Raw genomic sequence first — 26,861 nt, forward strand, 5'->3', positions numbered from 1 at the left:
AACATGTTCTTAATGTGGTCCTATCATAATTAATTGAGAAGCTATAACAGCTAACTCATGGAATTATTTTATGGATTCAGTATAAAGGAAGGACATTTTATTTTATCAAGCATGACATGAAAACTGATTGTAATCAGCACAAAGAGTAGAATGTGAAGTTGGGTAGAATAGAGTAGAAGTGAAGGAAACTTCATTGTCGAGGTTTTATTGTGTGATCTGAGGTTTGATATTTGGATCTAAGGTTTGTGACCTAGTTACAAGTTTTGACAGTGATTGGTTTAGTTGAAATAATAGAGGAAGGAGGAATTTAATAGTAGATTACTTGTTTGAGTAGTGAGCTTTTCTTGTAACTAAAATTGCATGTTTGGGTAGTGGACTCTTCTTGCATACATTGTACTACAACTCCTAATAGGGATTCACTGTCTCCTAGCAGGGACTCTATGTACTAAATGTTATAATAGACACCTAATAGGGACCATCCTCTAACAAGATATATTAATATTAGTACATCATCTTGTGGGCATCATTCTCACTAGGGTTTTCCCTCTAATCAAGGGTTACCCTAGTTAACATATCTAGTGTAATAGTCTATGTGCATCTTGTTATGGTTGTTGTTTACTTTGGTTGAATGGATAATATTGTTTAAGGATAATAATTTTTTTAATTATTGGATAACTAATTCACCCCTCCTCTTAATTATCTTGGTGGACTATTGTTTCTAACACTATCAAGGTGTGTAACATGTGCTAAACTGCATATCAAAACAAAAAAGGGGGTTTTCAATTATCTTTGTTAGGTTTTGGTGTTCTAGGTCTATTTTTTTAGTAATTAGGGTTTGTTTAGGGTTTGAATTTAAACTTTCTAGCCTAATTTTTTTCTATTTTTTGTAGATAAAATGGATTTCTCATTGTCTTCATTTGCATAGAAGATTGCTCCAAAACAAGTTTTCAAGTTTCAAGGTGTACCAAAGAAATCATGCTTTCAAGATGAACATTCAAAGATTAGAGATATGGATTTGGGACATATAGACTAGAATGCTTTCGTAGTACTCTATAAAAAGCCTAAGGAAAGGTCCCTAATGGTATCAACACTTATTAGATCAGGGTTAGTAAATGTGACATCTCACCCATAATCAGTGCAATCTTTAGAGCTTATCATAAATATGGTAGAGAACTATGTGTCAAAGGAAAGAGTTGTTAAAAGTATCATAGTGAGATAGTCCTAGACCTAAGACCGAGGAATATTGAGAAATTTTTCCATCTTCCTAGAGTAGATCAATATGTGAATATAACTTATCATCAAGTAGAAAGATGGTATAGGGAGAGTGAGAGGAAAGCCAAAATGATAATACAATCATCATTTTTTATTGATCGAACACAGATAAAACATAGTGCAAGAAAAGTGGATATGACTAGAGGATATATGAAGAATGACATTGATTATTCCATCATACTTTTGAGTAGAATCATGGGTCTACTGACAGCTGGGAACCTTCACATCTAGATGGTACATTTCATATAAATCATTAGAACAACTAAAATTCTAATTGATTGGACCACAATACTAAGTGAAAACTTAGATGAACAACTAATAGGAGTCAAAGTTGACCCCAAGTTCTACATGACATAATATTTGGTGTACTTATTGGTGTCAAGGATAGCTAACTATTTAGGATTGAACAAGAAGGGAAGCATGCAAGATGCCAATGCTTGGCCATATGTGGTATACCCTCAACTGGAGAAGAATAATTTCTCAAATTAGAGAAAAGAATTAAAGATAGTGAATGATGCCTTCATATTTGTAATCATCCATTTCATAGAGGGTGATTATGCTAAGAGGATTTCAGTAGAGGCATCAACAAGGATCACAAAGATTGGCACCTATTACATCCTATATAAAAAATTCACTTACCTAAAGGTATCTGGTAAAATGATGAATCCTAAGAAACTCCCAAAATATCCATCACATAGGCTCATTCTATTGGAGGTTGCAAGACAACTCACATCTACATATGATAGAGTGAGAAAACAACACAAGAAGAAATGGGTATGGCCTATTGCTATAGGTGCATTTGAGGTAAAATAGAAGCAAGATATCATGAGCTTTGATGTAGAATGGGATTAATATCCATTGGAGGATTACAACTCCCCTCACCCTTATTTTGATAATATTGACAGTGTTTAGCTTTTGGCAGCAAAGCAATTTTTTCATGAAGATGTAGTAGAAGATCACTGGATGAATGCAATAGATGACTATGATATCTAAATAAGGGATTATTGTAGGATGACTCTCTATTTGGTGGTAAGTGCCTTGAAAATAAAGGTCTCACTAAAGGTTGTCTAATAAGACACTCAAGATGTCTTAGATCCCTAATACAATTATGACAAGATATTTGATAGACCAATCATGAATATAGAGATTGATAGGGATGAAAATGTAGACATCAATCATAGGGCAAGGCATATAGTCCAATTGACAAGACAATGAATCAAGAATCCCTTCAAACTATATCTAGTTCCTTAAGCAATAATATTTTAGGCCACAATACACCCAGTTAGGGGTAAAGTGCTAAAGTTATAGTACCATTTTTCCCTACACAATCTTTAATAAGGATGAAAATGGTAAATCAACATGACAAGGATCTTTGCTACTTTAGAGATGATAAAGGAAAGAATAAGAGGAAAAGAGATTTCCCAAAGAAAGCTAAGCCTAAAGCTAAAGAACCTCAATAAGAAGAGGTGACTCAAGCCCAAAATATAGCCCAAGCACTTGAGAGTGAGGAGCCTCAAAATGAACAAGCAGCTCCAATTCAAAATACTACACAAGTGTCATTAGATGAACAAGAACAGGAACATGAGCCATAACAAGAAGCACAAGAGTTGTCACCACCTACTCAAGAGGAAGAAGCCTTTCCTTTAGTGGCTAAAAAAGATAGGGTTGGACCTATGGCAAGAAGGATAGGAAGGAAAAAGATACAAAAGAAAGTTATTCCTATTCCCTTAGTCCTTGAAACCATCCCTGAGGTGGATGATGATGATGAAGAAGAAGATAATCTCCCTTTGAGTTAGAGGACTTGGTTAGCTAGGGATACAATAGGAGAGAGAAGAAGGAGTTCAAATATAACAATGCCACCTATTCCTAAGGAACCTATTTAGGTTAGCATTTCTAAAGATGAGATGCAATAGTGGATTGATAAGTAGGGAGGGAAAGAAAAAAATATCTTCAATATATCTTATTTTGATTTTATGCCCATGGGAACTAAAATGGTGGGTGATAAGATATGAGATACAACTACGAAACAACCTTTGGGAGAAGATTGGAACATTTCTAGGTACATCAACCCCCATCATTTTAGGATTTTTCATTCTTAGACAAAGGTTCTACCACTCATCTTCTTCCTATTAATGAAGAAAAAGAACCAACATTACTTGGAGAAGAGCCAAAACAAAGGCTAGCTAATAATGTATCAGAGGAGGGGTAGATACATGAAGAAAATTAGCAAACTTCTTAGGATATAGAGGCAAGAATTGGGGCCTTAATAGATACAGAGACTCTAAACATAGATCTCTCCCAGAAGGAGAAGAATCTAGAAGTGATAAGGGAAAAGGGTTTGCAAGTCAAACTCCCTCTTTAGCCAAATACATGTCTCCTATGAGCACTACATTAGCCTGGCTGAAGAGGGAAATTATCGTTAGACAAATGAGGCAGCTAAATTTGAATGAAGAGGAGAGTATGGATGAGCTAGTAGAAGCCATCACAAAGCCTAAGCCACCTATAGGTGATGCATGAACAATGGCCTTCGTAATGAAGAATACGTATCATAATTTATTTGCACATGTTGCCATTCCTCCTCCACATGTTGAAATTGATGATTTGACTCCTAGTGACTACTAGATCAAGGAGGTTCTCCGAGGAAAGCTTCACTAGACACTGCTAAAGTTTTCATTACTATGGGCATGAAGGAGATTTTTAAGCAAGTGGAATGATATGAGTCAGAATTGGTGATGTTGAGGAAGAAAATTGATTTTTTGAGAGGCTATTTGCATGAAGTTATGGGCCCCATTGACCTAGATAATTGAGAGATCACTCTTATTGTAGTATTAGAGATGAAAAATAAAGGAAATTTATAGTTAGATTCATTTTTGCATGCATGTCAGAAATTGTGTGACAATTATGAGGATAAAGGTGTACAAATTATACAAGCTAATTTGAACCTGTTACACCATGTTCAAGCTAATGTGGATAAACTGGTATCCATAGTGGACCAAAATTTTGGGCTGATGAATAAGGTACATACCTAGGGAAAAGACCTTCAAGTGCTTGAAACAATAAAAGGTCAAAGGTATAGTACACTCACAATGCTATATACAATGCATGAGATTGATAATTTATAAGATTGGATTGAGAAGATAGCTGTCAAGAATAAGGTAATGGAAGGGTTTCACAAAGATATTTAGAAGTTGAAAGATTGAAAAAAAAGTAGATTTTGGAAGCTGAGAAGTATTAAAATGAGCCTACCTTGATATTTTTGAAGATGAGTTAAGGACTAATTTCATTCTAGTACAATCAATGGTTCAATAGTTCCAACAAACCTTTGAATACTCTTTGTTAGAAGAAGATATCAGACATGCATTCTAGACAGAAGAGGTATTGTTGCAGTTAGACACTAAACAAGATGATTTTGTGATTATTCATAAGGAAACTAGTAAGTATTGACAGATAGTTAAAAATAAGTATAAATCATTGGATTCTTTAGAAGATTCCCAAGTGATGGAGATTATAAAAAAATTTAAGGGAAAACATCCAAACATAGCGAGCTGGTAAAGAGGGGAAGAAAACCCATAGGCTAGAAATTCAGTTTTGATATTTTAGTGGGCCTATCCTATCCCTATCCCTATAAATTTTAGGGTAGGGTAGGGATCTTATCCCTATCCCTATCCCTATAAAGAGCCTGCCACCAAGGTGTACAAGGTGCACAAGGTGCACTACTCCAAAGGTGCACCAAATTTTTTGAAGAAGTCAAAGGTACACCAACAATTAACTGTCAGTTTCAAATTTAGAGTTTTCCATGCACTAGAAATACATTCTGACAATAGTTTAACTACCAAAAACATTCAAAGAAGGCTAATCTTCCATTTTTAGAGAATCCAATGACTCCCAAATCCTCTTATAGCTTCCTTCTTCTTATCTACTACTTCTTTTCTTTGTTTTAAGACATGTAAAGGCTCATGCACCCATTAATTGATATAAACAAAGGTGGAGACCTAATTATCACCATTTAGAGAGTTAGTTTGTATATAATTAGATTTATTTCATTAGTTTTAAGCATATTTTTGCATTAAGAGATCTGTCACTCTCAACACAAATTGAGGAGATGATTTCTTCTAAATTTAGAAATGTAACATATATTTCAAGCTGTTATTTTGATGCAATAATATATGCTATTCGTGCTCTCATTCTGAGTGTAGTTATTATTTCTAGAATGTGTTTTTTTTTAAATTCTTTTTCATGAATAGTAATAGAGACAATGGTTTTATTGTGGTGATTTGATTGTGCAATCTTTTAATTCTAGTTTTTGTCGTGTGTTGACGAATTTCACTGATGTACCAAGTTGGAGAAGGGATCACCCTATTGTTCCTAAATAGCTTTTCATTTGCATAAGAGCACTTTATGTGGCCTTGTGATTTGATAAGAATTCAAACATCATTTAGTTTTACTAAATTCCCATTGAGAATTGCATCAATAGATTTGAGGAAGTGTTGCTCCTAATTTCATTTGTTTCCTACCCAATCTTCTCAATAATTTAACTCGAAGATGTGTTGTTACCATATTTTATGTCTATTAGGAATTTCCCTTTCATGTTATTTTATTTCATCTCTCATTACCTTATCTTCATTATTTTCTTTTCTAAAACTTGGTTAAATTAGGAATTCATATAGTTGCATTGTTAGATTGCATTCATTTTAAAAAATAGAAATTACCAAAAAGCATATCTCTTTTTTGGTTAATTTTGAAGGAGCAAGAATATTGAATATCTTATCCAAATTTGGTTCAAACCATCAAAGGCCTCCCTATGAACAAATACATTTATCGTCAACTAAGCCAATTCTCGTAGGTTGCAAGATCGCTTGGAATCTTGGAGTTGATCCTAAAATCAGCTTTTCAAGAGACAATTTTGAATGGATTCCTATTAGTAAGCATCATGCAAAATGATAGCTCAATAGAAGTGGCAGTAGAAGGAGGGCTCTTACCATTCAAAATAGAAAAAACAACTTGAAAATTCAAAATTATGCATTTTTAACAAGTTCAAAAAAAAATTCATCCATCACTATTCAAAGGTGCATAAGGTGTACCATACTTTTGAGAAAGTGTGCTTCTATGTAGAGGTGTGCTTTTTCTAGAATTGATACAAATTGGAAGATCCTGACCCAGCATCCTCATTTCAACAAGCTTTAAGAGCTTTAGATAGTGATCCAGAGTTCTTAGAACTTAGTCATTTTTGTAACCCTTCATAGTGACAAAGGATTTCCCAAAATTCTCTCACTTCCATTCAACATTGCATCATCTTCCTCAATTCTACTTCTAAACTAACCACTAGTCATTCCACCAAATCCTCCACCAATGGCCTTTTTGAAAAAAAAATTAGACTCACAAATCAGCTTGATAGGGGTACTAGGTGACTTTTCTAAGAATCTTGATAAAATTTTCCCAAGATTCATCTATGGAAAGACACAAATAGCTAACAATCACATCAAAGTTTTCAAGAAAATTTGTAATCGAAAGCTAATTTCTAATGAGAATGTGGTTCTTTGATTATTTCCCTACTCAATAGGAAAAGTTGCCTTTAATTTGTATGTTAATTTATTGCTAGGATGCATCGAAGACTGGGATACTTTCAAAAAATTGTTCTTGGAATTATTCAAAACTTTCATCAACCCAACTATAATACATCCTTAATTCATATCAATTAAAATGGACCCAGCCAAAATGGTTTCACACTTCAATCATCACTTTCATATGGTGTACTAGAAGCTAGAAATACCATACACTATACCAATTGAAGTCATGATTCAAATATATCTAAATTCTATGGACCATTTTACAACTATTTTCCTAAGAAGACTTCTTGTTGCAAATATTGACACATTCAACAAAGTCTTCTTAGAAGCAATCACTTTCATGAAACAAGCCAATCCTACTAGAGAAGGGTTGATTCTCCCACCTTAAGCTATTACTAAAATACCTACATATCCCATTGGAGCACTACTGAAGTCTAGCCAATTCATACCAATAAATCCAACTCCATTACAATAGGCACCAGCTCCACAAGTTCCAACTATAACATACCCAAGATATGAACCTCCAAAAGCTTCTTTTTTTGAGCAAAAGACAACAACATCTGCTAAGAAAGAGAATAACATTGCATCTGAGGTTGGTCAAATAAAGAAATCCATGTCTCAAATTACCAATGAGCTGACACAATTGAGGTTGTCACAAGGACAAAATAAAAAAATTTAGAGAACAAATCCTGGTCCCTATAACAACAAAAATTATGATAAAAAATGCAATAGGAATTTTAGCAAAAACAACAAAGCAAGTAATAACAATATGGGAAACAACAATGGAGGAAATAATTCTAATCTTCTTGATCACAAAAACAATTTCTAGAGATAGAATCAACAATGGAACACTCATCCAAATAGTGAAAAGCATTCCCATAGATAATAACAACAAAAATGCCCAATATGTAGACATTAATCAGTATGACAATAATCAGAATATGCCTAATGATGAGGCTCATATTACAATGGAAATCAACAAGTAAATCAAAATCAAATGGCCAATAGTAATGAGTCCCCTATGCAATTCAATGCCATGATGCAGAATCCTATGATTCTTCATACAACATAGGATTGGAAGAACTATCCAATGAAGAATTTTATTTTCCATTTAGTTAGGAACTAGATAGTCAACCTACAAAAATGTTCACTTTCCAAAATGATAATCGAATGCCTACAATTTGCAAAGCTAGAAGGAACCCATGATTGATGGTATTCCTCTTGCATTACAACCAACTCCTCTAGATCTTAGAGCAAGTAACAATCTAGTACCTATCAGACCCCTGTATGGAGGACAACAAAATCAGAATCAAGGAAATGTGCCTACAATCTTGAGAAATCTTGCATGGTCTACTAAAAAGTGTAGTGCAGTAGAAGATTTGAAATGAACAAAGGCCAACATGTCCATGTTCAACATGTAACAAAATTGTCCTAATCAGTGGGAAGCACCGATGAAAACTCTCAATCATACAAAGGAACCCCCTAATACAAATATTGTTCCTCAAAACATGATATCTCAATAGGTCAATGCTTCGAAGGCCATGCCAACTATGTTTAAAGAAAAGGTTGAGGTCCCTCCCTTTTTTCTTAGCATCAAAATATATGGGAATAATATTCACAATTGCCTAATTGATTCAAGAGATTCTTGTAATGTTATGCCACTTTTGATAGCACAAAGGTTGGGAGTCACTCCCAACCATCTAATCAAATAGTGATATAACTCGACAAAATGAAATTAAAGGTTATCAATGTGTTGAAAGATATTTGGATACAATTGATAGTTGACCCCCAAATTCAAGACATCATAGATATAAATGTGGTTGGAATTCCTAAAACATATGGATTGCTACTAAGTAGAGAGTTGACAAAATGCTTAAGAGGATGGTTTTCAATAGATTTTACTCAACTATAGTTACCTTGGAAATGGTTGAATAATAAAATGAAGATTGATTCAAAGCCAAAATTGATAATGATAATTACAAAATATAATGCACCAAATGAGGCGGCATTTTTACAATTTTTTTTAGGCTCTTACAAAGTGATGTCTTTTGATACAACTTCAACTAAAACATCAGATGATCAAAATGGAAGATCCATGATTCTGATCCCAAAAGAAGAGATCATAATGCAATTCATAGATATAATGGTGGCCAACTTACAATGTTTAGGTGAAGAAGTAGGCCCAAGTGTGTTGCTCCTTTCCAAATTTTGCAGATTGTATAAATTTAATCATTCAACATTCAAATGTTCACATTGCCAAGAAGTGATTCCTCAGGTATTAACATAGATAATGGAAATAAAGAGTGGCCACATTCCAAAAGATGTACCTATAGAAAATCCAAATTCCACATACATATCTAAAGCTATGGGGAAAGATGAATAAAAGGTAGAAGATCTCAATGCATCATACAGTGACACCTCTTCAGATGGTGGAGGTTTATCTTCTCCACCATGAATGTCTAAGGTCTAGAGAAGGAGACATTTCATAAAAGGTCAAGCTTTGACTTTAGTAGTCATTCATCCTAAGCCTAAAGTTGACCAAATTATAGAATTGATTGGGGAAATTCAAGATTAGTAAGAGAAACATACATTCTACATATCAAAGATAAATAATGAAAATAATCAAGCCTACTGTGTGAGAGATTACAATGGATCCCAAAGAAACAATCCTTTAAGGTTCGAGTAAAAGAAAAGCTATGGATGAACAAGCATAAGTCCAAGAAGCCCAAAGTAGATCCAATCTAGACACTTTAGTTCGATGACTCTAAGTGCAAATTAGGAGGCAATGTAGGTGTTGAATTAATCAACCCAAAAGGTAGGTTTTTTTATGTAGCATATTGATTATAGTTTAGATGTACTAACAATGTTGCAGAGTATAAAGCCTTGATTCATGGAATTCTCTTCACATTAGAGAAGGGATTCAAATCTCTCATGATTGAAGGAGACTCCTAGTTGGTGACTAGATAAGTGAAATAAATATAATCCTGCAATGATAGGAGATTACTCTCTTACTGAAAGAGAGTATGGGATCTAATGGATGACTTCTAACCTTTGAACATAAGGTCCATCCTTAGAAACTTTTGAAATAATGGGTGTTACGCACATTGCATAATACTATTATATTGTTTTATTATTTTATTTTATTATGTAATGTTGTACCTAGATGGATGTGCAACATTGAAAGATTCCCATGGGATATACTTGATGAGTTGTATTGTAACACTGTGATAATATTTGATGTAATTGTTTAATATTGGGGAAAAGAAATTAAATTTCCAATATTAAATGTGGGGTCAGTGGGTTAGGTAGCAGATGGTTTATGTAATACCACTTGGTGGTTTTGTGGGACTTGCTACTTTATAAGTAGCCACAAGGGTAGTTATTGTAGTGTGAGAAGGGAAAAAGGCAAGAGCCAAGTGGGACAAGGCTTTACAGATTAGCCAAGGGAACATTTGTGAAGGTTGGAAGCATGGCATGGGATGTGTGGATTTATGATTTTTCACATAGTTATCTCAGTTGTGGCTATGGCTTTGAAAGCTTCCATGGTTTTATTGCAATGGCATTTTTGCTAAATAATACATGGTGATGTATGCTTTTGGGGGTTAGGTTTTTCCCTTAATGAGGGTTTCCTTGGGTATATCTTGTGTCATAATTTTTGTGGGTATGTTGTCTATTTTTTTGCATGTGGATTTCAATTGCATATTTATTTTAGATCTATTATGGCTTATGTGGAAATAGTTATATTCTTTGTTGCAAGTTTCCTTACAAGTGGTATCAGAGCTATGGTTTTATTATTGTAACCCTAGATTGAATCCATGTGAATGCATGAGAGGATAAAAGAAAGGGAAAGATATATGAGTTGTTTATTCTAGATTTGAGGGTTTTGATTTTTTCATTAGATGGGATGTTGGTAGATTTTAGGCATGTGAAATTGTTGGTCAAAAGGGATTTTTTAGATGTTTCATTTAAATGAGGTTTTTAGGGTGAGCTTGCAAAAAAGACCTCCTAGGTGAAAATAGACCTCACCATTGGATCCAGGTCAACGTTTTCATAAATTTTGATAAATAATATGCCCTAGTTTGGCCATGTTCAGCAGAAGTGAAAAAGTGTTTTAGTTTCAGCCCGTGATGGCCATCAAATTTAATCCCATTGGAATTTTTGTCACAAAAAAAAATCGCAATGAAAATGGTAAAAAGACTATCTTAGTAAAATGACCATAACTTTCTCTCAGGATATCAAATTTTAGATTTCTTATGGGCATTGAAAAGCTAATTCAAGGCATTATAATTTTGTTTATTTTGAGCACATATTATGGCATAGCTTGGGCATACATAGTTAGATTTTGTAATTTGAGTAGTCAATAGAAAGCTCTTGGAAAGCTCTACACATTGGTTTAGATTTGGTGTAGGTTTGACATGGTTTGTTTTGTGATATATTGATCTGAACAATTTATAGTATATATTGACTATGGTAACATTGTGAGTTTATGACATTGTGTGTTTGGAGATCTAAGATTTGATGTCATTGTATACTTAGTTCATATTTTAGATTTGTCTCATGATGATATGATTATCAATATTTGGTTTGGATATGTATGATGACTTGTTAGGTCTACATGTTGTATATTATTGTAAGTAGTCTATACTTATAGCTTACATTTATGGCTTGGTTATGGGTTGTCTTTGTCCACTGATCTTTCATTATTGATGCATATTCAGATTGGTGGCTTGGATTTGGGTCATCTATGCCCTAAGTCACATGATTTTCTTATTTTTCTTCATGTAGAAGGGATGAGATGTTGTTACCAAGTATAATTATGGTGAATGATTGTGGTTGACTATTTTATGCTGATAGGTTGGACATATTAAGTGTCAAATGATTAGCTCATAGATGTGATCATTGTGCCATAGATTTTGGCATGACATGATTGGATATAAAAGTACATCTTTGATGGTAATTGGTTTGGATTCCTAATTTGGTTATGGTGGTATATCTTCTTGGTTGAGGATCATGGTTATTTGGTTTCTTCTGAGGTGCTCATGATGTGCACTATGAGTTCTTTGATGGTTTGATGCCTTGGTTGATTCTCATGGTTAGAGGATGGATTTTTCATCATGATGTCATCAATAGCTTGGATACATGGTTTAGTAGGAGCTTGTGATAGTGATGAGGTGATAGTGTAGGATTAGTTCCTAGTTTGGTTTGTATCTTCTTGGTTTGGAGATCTTGGTTTCATTTGGTACTGACACTTTGATTGTGTGTGTTTCGACGTGAAGGATCTTAATGTAGGAGATGGATTTTATGATACCTTAGGTGACTTGATATCATAGTTGAGTGGGAGTTTTTGGCATTAATATATTTATTGAGTGTTTGTAGATGTTGGAGGTTTTTCTTAGATCCTTATTTTGCAGAAGCATCTTTGACATTTGCATGGTGCACTTGTTATCTTTATATTGTGTGAAGATGGTTAGATCTTGAGGACTCACAGAGTTCTTGGTAAGGTGTGATTTATGCTTTCATTTGGCATGTTATCCTTGGTGTGAGGATGGTTTCATTATTATGTCATGATATACTCTTGATACTCATTTAGAATTGTGACATATTATGATATGTTCATATGGAGCATGTTATCTCTTTGGTTAAGAGGGTTTAGATCATGTTGTTATGTTTATGTTCTTGAGGCCATGGTTGGAACTTTGAAATTGATCTTGGTATAGTTTTTTGGTATTGAGTACACTGATCATAAGTTGGATACTTCATGATATTGCTATGTTGCATTTGGAGTTGGCATGTATTGATTGGTTACAAGTACTCATGGATACTTAGAGGTGGTGGTGATGCCAATTTCTCTTAGATTAGAGAATTATTTGTTGGGATGGTTGATGGTTTCAATAGGAAATCTAAGGGGCTTTCACCTGATATCAACTTGAGAGGAGATTGTTCTTAGATGACTCTTTGATGGAGACTTGGATATCTTGATGAGCATTCTCATTTTGCACTCTTAGTCTACTCAGCGGTTTTGCTAATTGAGAGGTATAGCCCATTTTTTCTCTTAGGTGCATTATGTTTATGCCTATCTTTTATGGATATGGATCTTGAGCTATGGTACATGAGTTAGTTCTAGAGGGTTCATTTGAGAGATGGTTTAGCATTGGTTATATCCATTTGCATATGTGGTTATGTTGGTTGAGTTTGGAAGATGGTTTTATATTGGCATATTGCTTGAGTTAGGAATGGTTTATGAGTTTGATCTTCTTATGAGAGGCTTACATCCATGATTAGTTATATGGTATGGTTGGATGTTTTTGAGGCTTCTTGTTGTGGTTTTATGGAGGAGATCATACTTGCATAATTTACATCTAGAGGTGTGTGTAGAAGGATATGATATAGGTTATGATTTTCATGGTTTCTCTTTAGTCCTAGTTATCTTCCTGGATGTTCAATTTTTTTTACATTGGATTTGAGATTGGTTGGAGATTGTGATCACTAATTTGTGCTCATGTATGTCATGTGAGAGATGACATGGTTATTCCTTTATCTCTTTTCTCTGTTGGTTGTGGAGAGCTTGGGAGACTATTGGAGACTTGTTATGAGAGTTATTATTGGAGGTTATTGGTTTATGTATTATCGATGTCCTTGATACTACATGGATTCACTTCTTTAAGATGTGAGATTCATTTAGATTGGATATGTTGATAGTGTGAGATTCATTTGGTATACCTTTGGAGGTATGGATAGTTGGATGGGTTTGACACTTGCTATGGCTACTATTTCAGCTATGGATATTTTGACAACTATGTATACATGTGATTACCTTTGGATTAGGTTTTTTGTGCTTGACATTTCAGTTGGTACATGATTTTATGATCTTTAATGCGATGAGTTGGGTGGCTTTGTCTTTGGATGGCTTCTATGTATCTACAATGGTAGTGGCATAATAGGAGGTGAGATTATTCATGTTTGAGATGCTCAATACCTTGATTTTGTTGTGGTTACTAGGATGGAGCACATGGTGTACTTTGATCCATGATGGTATATGTGCTAGGAGGGATTGTTCCCTTGTTCATTTATGTGGCTACAGATTCACCCTATGCAATGTATACAACAAGTGGGAGATTGTTGAAATAATGGGTGTTGCACACATTGCATAATATTGTTATATTGTTATATTATTTTATTTTATTATGTAAGGTTGTACCTAGATGGACATGAAACATGGAAAGATTCCCATGGGATATACTTGATGAGTTGTATTGTAACATTGTGATAATATTTGATGTAATTATTTAATATTGGGGAAAAGAAATTAAATTTCCAATATTAAATGTGGGGTTGGTGGGTTAGGTAGCACATGGTATATGTAATACCACTTGGTTATTTTGTGGTACTTGTTACTTTATAAGCAGCCACAAGGGTAGTTTTTGTAGTCTGAGAAGGGAAAAAGGCAAGAGTCGAATTGGACAAGGCTTGACAGGTTAGCCAAGGGTGCATTTGTGAAGGTTGGAAGCATGGTATGGGATGTGTGGATTCATGCTTTTTTACATAGCTTGCTCAGTTGTGGCTATGGATTTGAAGGCTTTCATGGTTGTATTGCAATAGTATTTTTGTTGAATAATACTTGGTGATAGATGCTTTTGGAGGCTAGGTTTTTACCTCAATAAGGGTTTTCTAGGGTATATCTTGTGTCATGATTTTTGTGGGTATGTTTTCTATTCTCTTGCATGTGAATTTCAATTGCATATTTATTTTAGATATATTATCAGTTATGTGGAAATGATTATATTCTTTTTTGCAAGTTTCCTTATAGATTCATGGTAGCAGACGCCCTAGCAATTTCAGCTAGTGCATTACTACCCATCAAGAGAAAAAAATTCAAAAGATATTTAGTAGAATTTTTTGCTACCCTGCTTATCCTAGACAACATTACAAACTTCTAAGTTTTCTAGGATGAGCAACACATACTTGAGTTTATCATGTGCAACAACCATTTTAAAGGACAAGAGATTGATGACACTCTGGATGAAAAACTTGAGGAGGAAGAACTTGAAGATGAAGATGTGATTCTCAATTTGAAAACCAACGCTATTCCTAAAAGAATGGTTTAGTTGGAGGGCATTTTTTATCATGATGAATCAAACTTAGTAGGAGAATGGTTAAAGAAAATGGGATCAAAGAATGCAATTCATATAATCTAGGTACTGATGAAGATCCTAGAATGGTAAGGGTTCGAAAGGTGTGCAAGACTCAAGAAAGGGAAGTTATGATCCAATTACTTAAGGAGTACAAAGATGTCATTATGGTGGAGTTATGAAGAACTCAAAATGTATGATCTTTATGTCATCACACATGACAATCTGTTAATACCAGATGCAAAACCTTTCCAAAAAAGTCAAAGACCTATTAATTTGATTACTGAACCATTGATAATGAAGTAACTTAAAAAGTTCTCAATGCTAAGATTATCTTCCCCATTTTCCATTCTACATGGGTGGCTAATTTAGTTCTAGTGAGGAAAAAGACTAGAGAGATTTGCCTTTGCGTGGATTTTCACAATTTGAACCTAGCATCTCAAAAGAATAACTACCCTTTCACTTCACTTGATGAATTATTACAAATTGTCAATGGATCCAAAATGATTTATTTCTTAGATAGATATTCTAGATATAATCAAGTGATTGATGAAGAAAGGCTAAAGACCACTTTCATGATAGAATGGGGACTTTTGCCAATTGAAGAATGCCGTTTGGGTTGATCAATGCAAGGGAAACAATCCAATGAGCCATGGATGAAGCTTTCAAAAAACTAATAAACGAATGTATATTTATCTACATGGATGACTTAACTATCTTTTTGAAGCATCAAAAAACTCATATTGCTGATTTGAGACAAGTGTTCAATAGATGTCAGAAATATGGCATATCACTTAATCCCAAGAAGTGTCTGTTTGGGGTCACTAAGGGAAAGATCCTAGGTCATATTATATCTCCATTGATCCTAAGATAATTTAAGCAATTCTAAAGTTGTCACCTCCAGATAGTCATAAAGAACTAAAAATTTTTTTTAGGAAGATAAATTTTGTGCAAAATTTTATAAGTGGATTTGTTGAGATTGTGTGCCCTCTTAATGATTTGATCAAGAAAGGAGCAAAAAAGGAATGGGTTCCAAAAATCAAGAAATCATTTGAGGACATCAAAGAGGCTATTTCTACATCTTGAGTACTTGTTAGTTTGGATTATAAGCTGCCATTTAAAATATAATCTTTTTCTTTAGAACATTCATGTGCCAGAATTCTTACATAGAAGAAAGATAAAGAAGATGAAAGATCCATTTCTTTCATGAGTTATCCTCTAAAAAATGTTGAGTTGAACTATTTTAATCTTGATAAATAGTCTTTTTCTCTGATAAAGGTAGTCAAGAAATTTTTCCATTATATACTAAGGAGTAAGGTGTATGTAATTGTGCCTAATCTTTTGGTTAAGAGATTACTGATGCAAAATGAATTGGGAAAAAGACAAGGAAAATGGATGGCAATACTACAAGATTTTTACTTAGAGATTCAACCAATGAATTTGGTGAGAGGACAGGGATTAACAAAGATGATAGCTAATAATGAGATCAGAAATGAAAATAAATTTAGGTTTGATGACGAAATCAGCATAGAAGATCAATAAAAGAAGATTATAGTATCTCAAGTTGATATTGATCAAGGTATAATAGTACATGTTTGGTATTAGGATATTGTTTACCATCTTTTTATAAAATCAATACCCAAATTGGATGAACAGTTCCTAATGCAAAGGTCACAAGATGAAGTGTGAATCTTACATGCTACAAAATAGGAAACTATATAAAAAGGAACTATGAAGGAATCTACCTAAAGTGTTTGGAATGAGAAGAAGTAAAAGAGATTTTGGAGTAGTTTCATGATAAGTATGGCACATAACATGAATTAGAAGAAGCTACAACCGATATGATTTTAAGATCAAGCTATTTTTGGCATACAATCTTCGAAGATACTTTTGAACATGTGTACTTTCCACATTTGTTAGACTAGTGCTAATAGAGTTCTAAGACCTCAAAAGATGCCTTACAACTAATGTTTGAGGTATTCTCTTTTGCAAAGTGGGGGCTAGATTTTATTGGTCCAATAAACCCATGATCATTGATAGGACATACGTTCATTCTCACAGCTATAGATTATTGCACTTGTTGAATAGAAACTAAGACTTTTAGAAATTGCACAGCAAAGGTGGTTACAAACTTCCTAGAAGAACACATTGTTCTAGATTTGGGATGCCATTCTTTCTAGTTTGTGATAATGGATCAGCTTTTGCATCAATAATCCTTACTTAGTGGGTGCTGGATAATTAGGTTATAATAAAGTTGTCTTCAAATTACTATCCGCAAGGAAATGGTGTGGCCGAATCTACAAATAAGAACTTGATCATGGTAATAAGATGTTTGCTGAAGGAAAATCCTAAAGATTAGCATACTCAACTCAAGTATGCATTATGGATAGACTGAGTTAGGGTTAAGAATTCTTTGGGAACATCACCATATTTTCTCATCTATGGACAAGAGCCAATAATCCCACTTAACCTCAGGATTCCTATTTTGAAATTCATGAGTGGCTATTTTGAATATGCTAACATGGTTCAGATTAGACTAAAGAATCTCTTAGAGATGGATGAGAAACGAATAGTTGTTTTGGAGCAAAAGGTGATTCTACAAGCAGGACATAATTATATATTTTAGAATATTCAACCCTATTCTTCTATGGGACAAGGTAGAAGAAAATCTAGGAAGCCACACAAAGTTTCAATGCTTGTGGATTGGCCCTTATCAAATTGCAGAAATTTTAGGAGAAAATACTTTTAGGATGAGTTCCTTACAAGGGGAATTGGTTCTATTGCTAGTCAATGGAAAACTCCTGAAACATTAACTTGAGGCCTAAATTTTTTTTTAAATAAAAATAAATAAATAATACATTTATGTAACTGTGTTTTCTTTTAGTTGTTGTTTGATTTTAGTTGTGTGTTTACTTTCAAAGTTATGTCAGTTTGGGGGTTAGGTGCAATCAAGATTTTATCTTGAAGCATCTCATAAACTATTTATATTGGTTTCAGCTTTTGGGAATGATGCAGGAGCATCCAGAGGTATAAGGGCAATCCTGTGTCACCCAAAAAAAAATATACTTAGAATTAGTTTCTATTTTATGTCTTTGCATTTTTGGATACCCATTTGGCTCAAATAAAGGTTCCAACTCTCATAGTTCAACTATCAGTGCATTTAAAAATCCTGAAAAAATAGGAGCATGCAATTTGACCATCATTTTGGTGACCTAGAAGGTGTGACTTGGCCAGATGAATGTAATTGAGATTTAGAGCATTCCAGAAAAAGAATCAGGTCAAAAGGCCCCACGGTTTGAAAGTTATTGCAGTTTTTCGGGTTTTGGAGACCCCCTAAGAATGCTTCAAAGTCAGGTTTGGGGCATTAAATGACCTCGAAAAGGGTCAAAAAATGGGGGATGAGCGAAGCTTGTCCATAGGGCTATAGAGCGCTTTGAGAGCTTTCCAAAAATGTAAACAGTTCGTCAATCAGAGTTACGGTTCAAAAGTTATGCCTCCCGGAAGTTCGGCTACCGTTTTTGGATTCTTCTAGAATTGCACCGACTTCTAACGCAGCTTCTAGAACCTTCTATTTTGTCGGTGGATGCCTACTAGCACTTTCTAGAATGTACTCCTAGTCCTTAACCCTCCGGGGTCTATTTAAGGAGATTTCTGGCATTGTAAAAGGCAGTTCGGATTGGAGCTTGAGAGGAGGTGCTAAAAGGAGAAATATTCTCCAGATTTATGCTATTGTAAGCTCGCAGGGCATGTTTTGAGGTTATTTTCTCTGCATTGTTTGTACCAGCTTATTTTCTCAGTTAATATATTTCCCCTTTCTATTGTGTCTATTCTGGTTGTTAGGTTGTGTCCCCATCAAGTGGTATCAGAGCGGGTTTTCCTGAGTGTGTAGACAGAGCGCCGACTGTGAGGCAGTTTGCACTAGGACTGTGTGGTTGTGGGTTCGAGTTAGAAGATGCCTCCACGAAGAGAGCGTGGTGGAAGAGCCATAGCTATTGATCCTGAGGAGGTTAGAGCCCTCCAGAGACAGGTACAAGCATTGCAAGAGGAGCTTCGTAGAGGAGCAAATATTGCCGCAGATGACAATAGTGAGGATGACAATGAAGAGGAAGTAATGGAAGTTGACGGGGAAGTTCTGAATCCTGTAGAGGAAAGGCTTTTTAGGGCCATTTCTAGGTTTGGGAAAAGACCTACAATTGAAGTGGGTATATTTTCGGGAAATTTGAAACCAGATGAGTTGATCGATTGGATCAATGAACTGGACGAATACTTTGAGTATGAGGATATAAGGGACCCAGATAGGGTTAAGTTTGCAAAGGCAAAACTAAAAGGCCATGCCAAAATCTGGTGGCAAGAGGTTCAACTGGAAAGACTTAGAAGAGGAAAGGAGAAGATCACAAGATGGGATCGCATGGTGGACAAATTGAAGAAGCAGTTCATTCCTGTGGACTACGAGCTTGATCTGTTTAAGAAGATGCATGGGTTAAAGCAAGCAGGAAGATCAGTCCAAGAATATACAGAGGAGTTTTACCGACTCCTGATTACAGCAGGGCATGCAGAAGGAAATAAGAAGGTTGCTCGTTATATCAGTGGGTTACGACCTAGCATCCAGGAGGAATTAAGTCTGGTAAGAATGACCAGCGTTGAAGAAGCATACCAGTTTGCCCTACGAGTTGAAGAGAAGCTGAGTAAAAGGTTTGAAGGAAGACAAAGAGGGTGAGGTCAAGGAGGAAGGGGAAGCGGTAGATCATCTGGAGGCCGCAATGAAACTCAAAAGAAAAATGAAGATGAGGTTACTAGCAGGAACCAGAGGAATGAGGGTTTCAACCGCTCCCGTGATCAAGATTTTGGAAATCAAAGAGGAAGAGGTAGAGAATGTGGACAGGGAAGAGGAGGCTTTCGTGGTACCTATTTCCATTGCAATGAAGAAGGTCATCGTGCCTTTGAATGCCCTCAACGACAAGGAAGGACAGATAGGAGAGCTGAGGGCCAAGCTAGGGTTGCTCATGTGGATGAGGATGCACAATCATCACATTCGGAGGATGTAGAAAGAGGAGAGACCTTGGTAAATGAAAGAGTCCTACTAAGTGGTGAAAATGAACCAGGACAACGGAGGAGTTTGTTCCGTACCAGATGCAAGTGTGAGGATAAATGTTGTGATGTGATCATTGATGGTGGTAGCACTGATAACTTGGTATCCGAAGAGATGGTCTCTAAGCTAAAGCTCAAGAGGGAGAAACATCCCCAGCCCTATTGAATTTCTTGGGTAAAAGATGATCATAAGGTCCTGGTAAGTGAACAATGTTTAGTAAAATTCAAAATTGGGAGTTACCATGATGAAGTTCTTTGTGATGTTATTTCGATGGATGTTTGCCATCTATTGTTGGGTAGACCATGGCAGTTTGATAGACATGCAATACATGATGGACATGCAAACACATACTCTCTGACAAAGGATGGAGTTCGCCACAAATTGAAGCCCATGAAAAAGGAAGGTGAAAAGGTATGTAGCAGTGCTAGGATTTGTCTTGTTGATGGAAGGAAGTTTTTAGATGGCATGAAACATCAGCGCATGTGCTATGCTTTGATTCCTAGAAAAGATAAAGAAGGTAGTAGTGAAATACCATTTGAAGTTTCAGATTTACTAGGAGAATTTGGAGATATTATCTCTGATAATGTTCCAGATGGATTGCCACCAGTAAGGCAAATCAGTCATCAAATAGATCTGATTCCAGGAGCTAGTTTGCCTAACAAGGCTACTCACAGGATGACTCCTACTGAAACAGAGGAGCTAAATAGACAGGTTCAGGAGCTGTTGAGGAAGGGCTTGATTCGAGAGAGCCTGAGTCCATGTGTAGTACCTGCAGTACTTGCACCAAAGAAGGATGGAGAGTGGAGGATGTGTACAGATTCCCGAGCTATAAATAGGATAACCATCAAGTACCGATTTCCTTTGCCAAGGATGGATGATCTTATGGACTGCTTGAGTGGAGCTGAGTACTTCACAAAGATAGATCTGAAGAGTGGCTATCATCAGATACGGATTCGAGAAGGAGATGAGTGGAAAACAGCCTTCAAGACCAAGGAGGGTCTTTATGAGTGGTTAGTCATGCCCTTTGGATTGACGAACGCCCCAAGCACCTTCATGCGGCTCATGAATGAGGTACTTAAGAAGTTCTTGGGAAAATTTGTTATTGTCTATTTGGATGATATTTTAATTTTCAGCAAGACTTTGGAAGAACATTTACTGCATATTCGTAGTGTCTTTGAAAGGCTAAGGGAAGAGAAATTGTTAATTAATCTAAAGAAGTGTGTCTTTGCAAAAAGGGAGTTAGTCTATTTGGGATTTGTTATATCACCTAAAGGTCTCAAAATGGATCCAGAAAAGGTAAAAGCCATCTTGGAATGGCCTACTCCAAGGTCTGCTACTGAGGTAAGATCATTTCATGGTCTGGTTAGTTTTTACAAAAAATTTATTAAGAATTTCAGTGGCATATGTGCACCCCTAACTGATACAATAAGAGGGGATAGAAAAGAGTTCAAATGGACTGCAGCAGCTGCGAGAAGTTTTGAATTGCTGAAGAAGAAGGTGATTGAACAGCCTGTGTTGGCACTTCCAGATTTCAGAAAAGTATTCCAGGTGGACTGTGATGCTAGTGGTAGTGCTATTGGGGCTGTATTAAGCCAAGAAGGTAAGCCTATTGCATATTTTAGTGAAAAATTGAATGATGCAAAGAAGAAGTATTCTGTTTATGATCAAGAGTTCTATGCAATAGTTCAGGCCTTAAAGAAATGGAGGCATTATTTATTGCCAAAGGAATTTGTTTTGTATACTGATCATCAGGCATTACAGTACCTAAATAGCCAAGGTAAATTGAATCAGAGGCATATGAAGTGGGTAGAATTCTTGCAGAGTTATACATTTGTGTTGAAGCATAGAAGTGGAAAATCTAACAGGGTTGCAGATGCATTAAGTAGGAGACAATTGTTGCTTACAACAATGCAGGTTGAAGTAGTTGGGTTTGATGAACTCAAAAATTTGTACCCTGAGGATCCTGATTTTGTTGAAGCATGCAAAGCTTGTAAAGAACCTGTTGCTGTAGATAGAACCAAGTGGTTAGACTATTTGATTCAGGATGGCATGTTGTTCAAAGGTAGTCAATTGTGCATTCCAAGGAGTTCCATGAGGGAAAATCTGATTAAGGAGAAACACAGTGGAGGGATGGCAGGACATTTTGGTCGGGATAAGACCATTGCCATTCTTAGAGAACATTATTTTTGGCCTCAAATTACACAGGATGTGAAGAAGTTTGTACAAAGTTGCCAGGTTTGTCAAGTGGCCAAGGGGTTTAGTCAAAATACTGGCCTATATCAGCCATTGCCTGTTCCATCAAGGCCATGGGAGGACATAAGTATGGATTTTGTTCTTGGATTGCCAAGGACCCAAAGGGGTAATGACTCAGTATTCGTGGTGGTTGATAGGTTCTCCAAAATGGCACATTTCATTCCATGCAACAAAACTCATGATGCTGTCCATATTGCAGACTTGTTTTTCAAAGAGGTGGTAAGACTACATGGTCTTCCAAGGAGTATAGTTTCTGACCGAGATACTAAATTTGTGGGGTATTTCTGGAGGACATTGTGGAAGAAGTTGAGAACAGACTTGAAATTCAGTTCCACGCATCACCCACAGACTGATGGCCAAACAGAAGTGGTAAATAGAAGTCTGGGCAATTTGTTGAGATGTTTAGTTGGAGATAAGCCCAAGGGATGGGATTTGATTCTACCACAGGCAGAGTTTGCTTATAATAACTCTGTAAATAGGAGTACTGGAAAATCACCATTTCAAATTGTATATGGAAATAGCCCAAGGACTGCACCAGAATTGAGGAAGATAGAACAAGGGGAGAGAACAAGTGCTGAAGCTGAGGATTTTGCTGAACACATCAAGCGTCTACATGAGGAGGTCCAAGCACACATTATCAAGATGAATCAAGAGTATAAAGCTAGGGCTGATCAAAGGAGAAGACATAAGGAATTCCAAGTAGGGGATCTTGTCATGGTGCACTTACGAAAAGAAAGATTTCCAGTTGGTACTTACAACAAGCTGAAAATGAAGAAATTTGGTCCCTGCAAAATTTTGAAGAAACATAACTCAGGAAATGCATATGAGGTTGAGCTGCCAGATGGTATTCACATTTCTCCCATTTTCAACATTGCAGATTTGACAGAGTATCATGATGATGGTACTGATGAGGAGCTGGTTTTAGAGCCATGTCCAATTCCTGCTTCTAAGAAGGAGTAGATAGAAGACATTCTAGATCATCGTGTGGGTAGGAGTACCAGAAACAGGCAGTATGAAGAGTATTTGGTCAAATGGAAAGGACGACCGATCGAAGACTCAACTTGGATTTCAGCAGCTGAGGTTTCCCATTTGGGATTTCCTCTACCATCCATAAAGTGACAGGGTCACTTTTCAATCTACCCTGGGTGTCTGATGCAGGAGCATCCAGAGGTATAAGGGCAATCCTGTGTCACCCAAAAAAAATATACTTAGACTTAGTTTCTATTTTATGTCTTTGCATTTTTGGATACCCATTTGGCTCAAATAAAGGTTCCAACTCTCATAGTTCAACTATCAGTGCATTTAAAAATCCTGAAAAAATAGGAGCATGCAATTTGACCATCATTTTGGTGACCTAGAAGGTGTGACTTGGCCAGATGAATGTAATTGAGATTTAGAGCATTCCAGAAAAAGAATCAGGTCAAAAGGCCCCACGGTTTGAAAGTTATTGCAGTTTTTCGGGTTTTGGAGACCCCCTAAGAATGCTTCAAAGTCAGGTTTGGGGCATTAAATGACCTCGAAAAGGGTCAAAAAATGGGGGATGAGCAAAGCTTGTCCATAGGGCTATAGAGCGCTTTGAGAGCTTTCCAAAAATGTAAACGGTTCGTCAATCGGAGTTACGGTTCAAAAGTTATGCCTCCCGGAAGTTCGGCTATCGTTTTTGGATTCTTCTAGAATTGCACCGACTTCTAACGCAGCTTCCAGAACCTTCTATTTTGTCGGTGGATGCCTACTAGCACTTTCTAGAATGTACTCCTAGTCCTTAACCCTCCGGGGTCTATTTAAGGAGATTTCTGGCATTGTAAAAGGCAGTTCGGATTGGAGCTTGAGAGGAGGTGCTAAAAGGAGAAATATTCTCCAGATTTATGCTATTGTAAGCCCGCAGGGCATGTTTTGAGGTTATTTTCTCTGCACTGTTTGTACCAGCTTATTTTCTCAGTTAATATATTTCCCCTTTCTATTGTGTCTATTCTGGTTGTTGGGTTGTGTCCCCATCAGGGAAGAGATATTTCTTTACAAAAGCATTTTGATGATTTTTTTTCTTGTACAAACTAAAGAATGAATGTTACTTGCAGTAATAGAGGACTTCTAGTCTTGAAATTAGAATTGTAGATCAATAGTTCTCAACACTTTACAAATTTAAAAGATTGACTATCTTAGTTTTTTCAAATCAAGGTTAATGAAAGAAAGGGATAGTCCAAACCCTACTAGTTCAAACAAATTGCTAAGGTTATTTTTTTGCATGAGAGTTTCTATAAAGTTCTTAAAAGAGGAATGCAAGGGGTGTCAACTAAAGATAGAATTTGAGAAGTGACACCAATACATTGGCCACACAATCTAAGCGTGGTCATGGTAAAAAAAGAAAATAAAAAAAGAAAAGGTGGTGTTAAGAATGAAAGAATCCAAAAAGGGGTCTGAGAAAGGTAATCTAATAGTAGGGATATCCATTCTAAGTTGACTATCCATTATCAAAACAATTTCTTCATGGAAGAATCAAATGGCGACATGCAAGCTAAATAAAGAAAAATTGAAAAGATTACCCATGACCTCAAATGAAAAGTGATAACTCATTAAGATCCCTCAGAATGGATTCTCTCATTTGGTGAGATAAGTGTTTAATAAATAAGTTTTAGGAGAATTCTTGATGAATGGATTGATAGGGTGGAACATTTTTCTCCAATTTGTTAGAAGCTCATGATAGACTGTATTTTCAACATCAAAAGGAAATGAATACACTAAGCACACATTGAACTTAAAGATTCAAGATTCTGAAGTCTTGACTATGAAGTGATCTGATTTAGAACCTATAAGTGTATGACTTAATCCTAAAAATTAGATATATTTTCTTGATCCAGACAGTAAATGCGTGGCTATGTATTGTAGACTATTGAAATTATAGAGAAGAAGATTAAAGAACTAATATAGAGGAATTTTATCCAATTACATAAAATTAATTATTTCTTTTACTAAAGCAAATTAATGTAACTAAAAAATGTAGAAAAGAACAACATAACTCAACTGATAGAAAGAAATGAGAGACAAGAGGCACAACACGATTTGATCTTAGAGTTTGCCCTATCAGGACTATGTCTTCGAGTCCATCTCCAACTGGCAGATCGATCTAATTAACTCCGAAGCAAATATGTGTTACAAAATCAATCCCTTGAAGAACATGAGCATAACACTACTTTAATGTTCGAGACTGAAAATACGTCCTCCGAAAATTCTTTCACCTCCAGGATTTAATTGCTAAAAATCCCCAATTACATCAACAGAATACTCTTGGCATTTTTCAATCAATTCCTCAAATGCCTATCAACTGACTATCAACTCCATCAACTCTATCAATTCTCTATGTTGAAAATGATATTACCCCCCTCTTTTTATTCATAAAGTTTGCCCAAATTAGGCCAAAACCAAAAATTACAAAAATAGGGCTTAAAAAAATATATATTTCATATTTAACCCCTAAGCCAATTAACAAATTTTGCTTTCCATTGATTTGGAGTTAAAACATTTAACAAAATAACAAGAAAACCCTATTTTAAAAGGGAGCAAGCATTTGGTTACAACTTAAATTAAAAATTTTCCCTATACTTATCAAAGTTATTTCATGGTGCAATGGCCATGAAGCATTTTGCCCAATGGTCAGGTCGAGGTTCAACCCCCGCAGACGACCATTTAAAACAAAATTGGTGGCATGTTAAAATTTAAATAGAAAATTTGTTATATGGAGGTTAATAAATGTGTGTAGTCTAATGGCTAGCCTTTTAGGTGGCCAATGGTCAGGGGTTCGACCCCCATTGACCACCTAGCCTTTCTATCAACTACTTTGCTGATGAATGCACAACTACCATGTGGACCCCTGTGATTAGGCCACATCAAATTTTGATGTGCCATGTGGGCTTCCCTACCATACATGTAGCACCATTTTTTGGCCTTCCAAGTGCCACATGTCAACTCCTGATTGGTTGGTTGACACCATGATGACATCATCATATAGACATGCTGATGTCATTAACCTTTTTTAGTCAATTAAACTTTGACTGAGCATGTCTTTCGCATAAGAGCTTTGATTTTGATGAAACGAACATCCTCAAAAAGCTCTTGGTGAGAGATTCATTTTGATGCCAAATTTGACCAATTTTGGAGAGTTCAAAATTTTGCCTTCTTGACGGCCTTTAGGCCAGGGTTTGACCCAACTTTGACTAGCCATAGCTTGAGCATATAGACTCCTTTTTTGCCCATTTGAGTTGCATTGGACTCAAAATTTTGAGGAGTACAATTTGGTACTGATTATTGGAGTTTTGGAGATACTTCAAATTTAAGTGAAAATATCCTTCAGATCAAGCCTCCCCACTAAAAAGAAGCTTTTGTACCTTTGCAAGTTGATTTTTCACATAGAATGAAAATGAGGCATGTTTGCCTCACTTGTCCAGTATCACCTATACAAACTGCTGGAGTTTTGAACATCTGAACCATCATACACATTATGAAGAATGACATAACACTGCTAATACAATCAACCATAAACCCACCAGTTTCCACTAT

This window comes from Cupressus sempervirens, chromosome 5 (genome assembly GCF_028749045.1).
Source record: "Cupressus sempervirens isolate cs-2001-9-10 chromosome 5, ASM2874904v1, whole genome shotgun sequence".
NCBI lineage: Eukaryota > Viridiplantae > Streptophyta > Pinopsida > Cupressales > Cupressaceae > Cupressus > Cupressus sempervirens.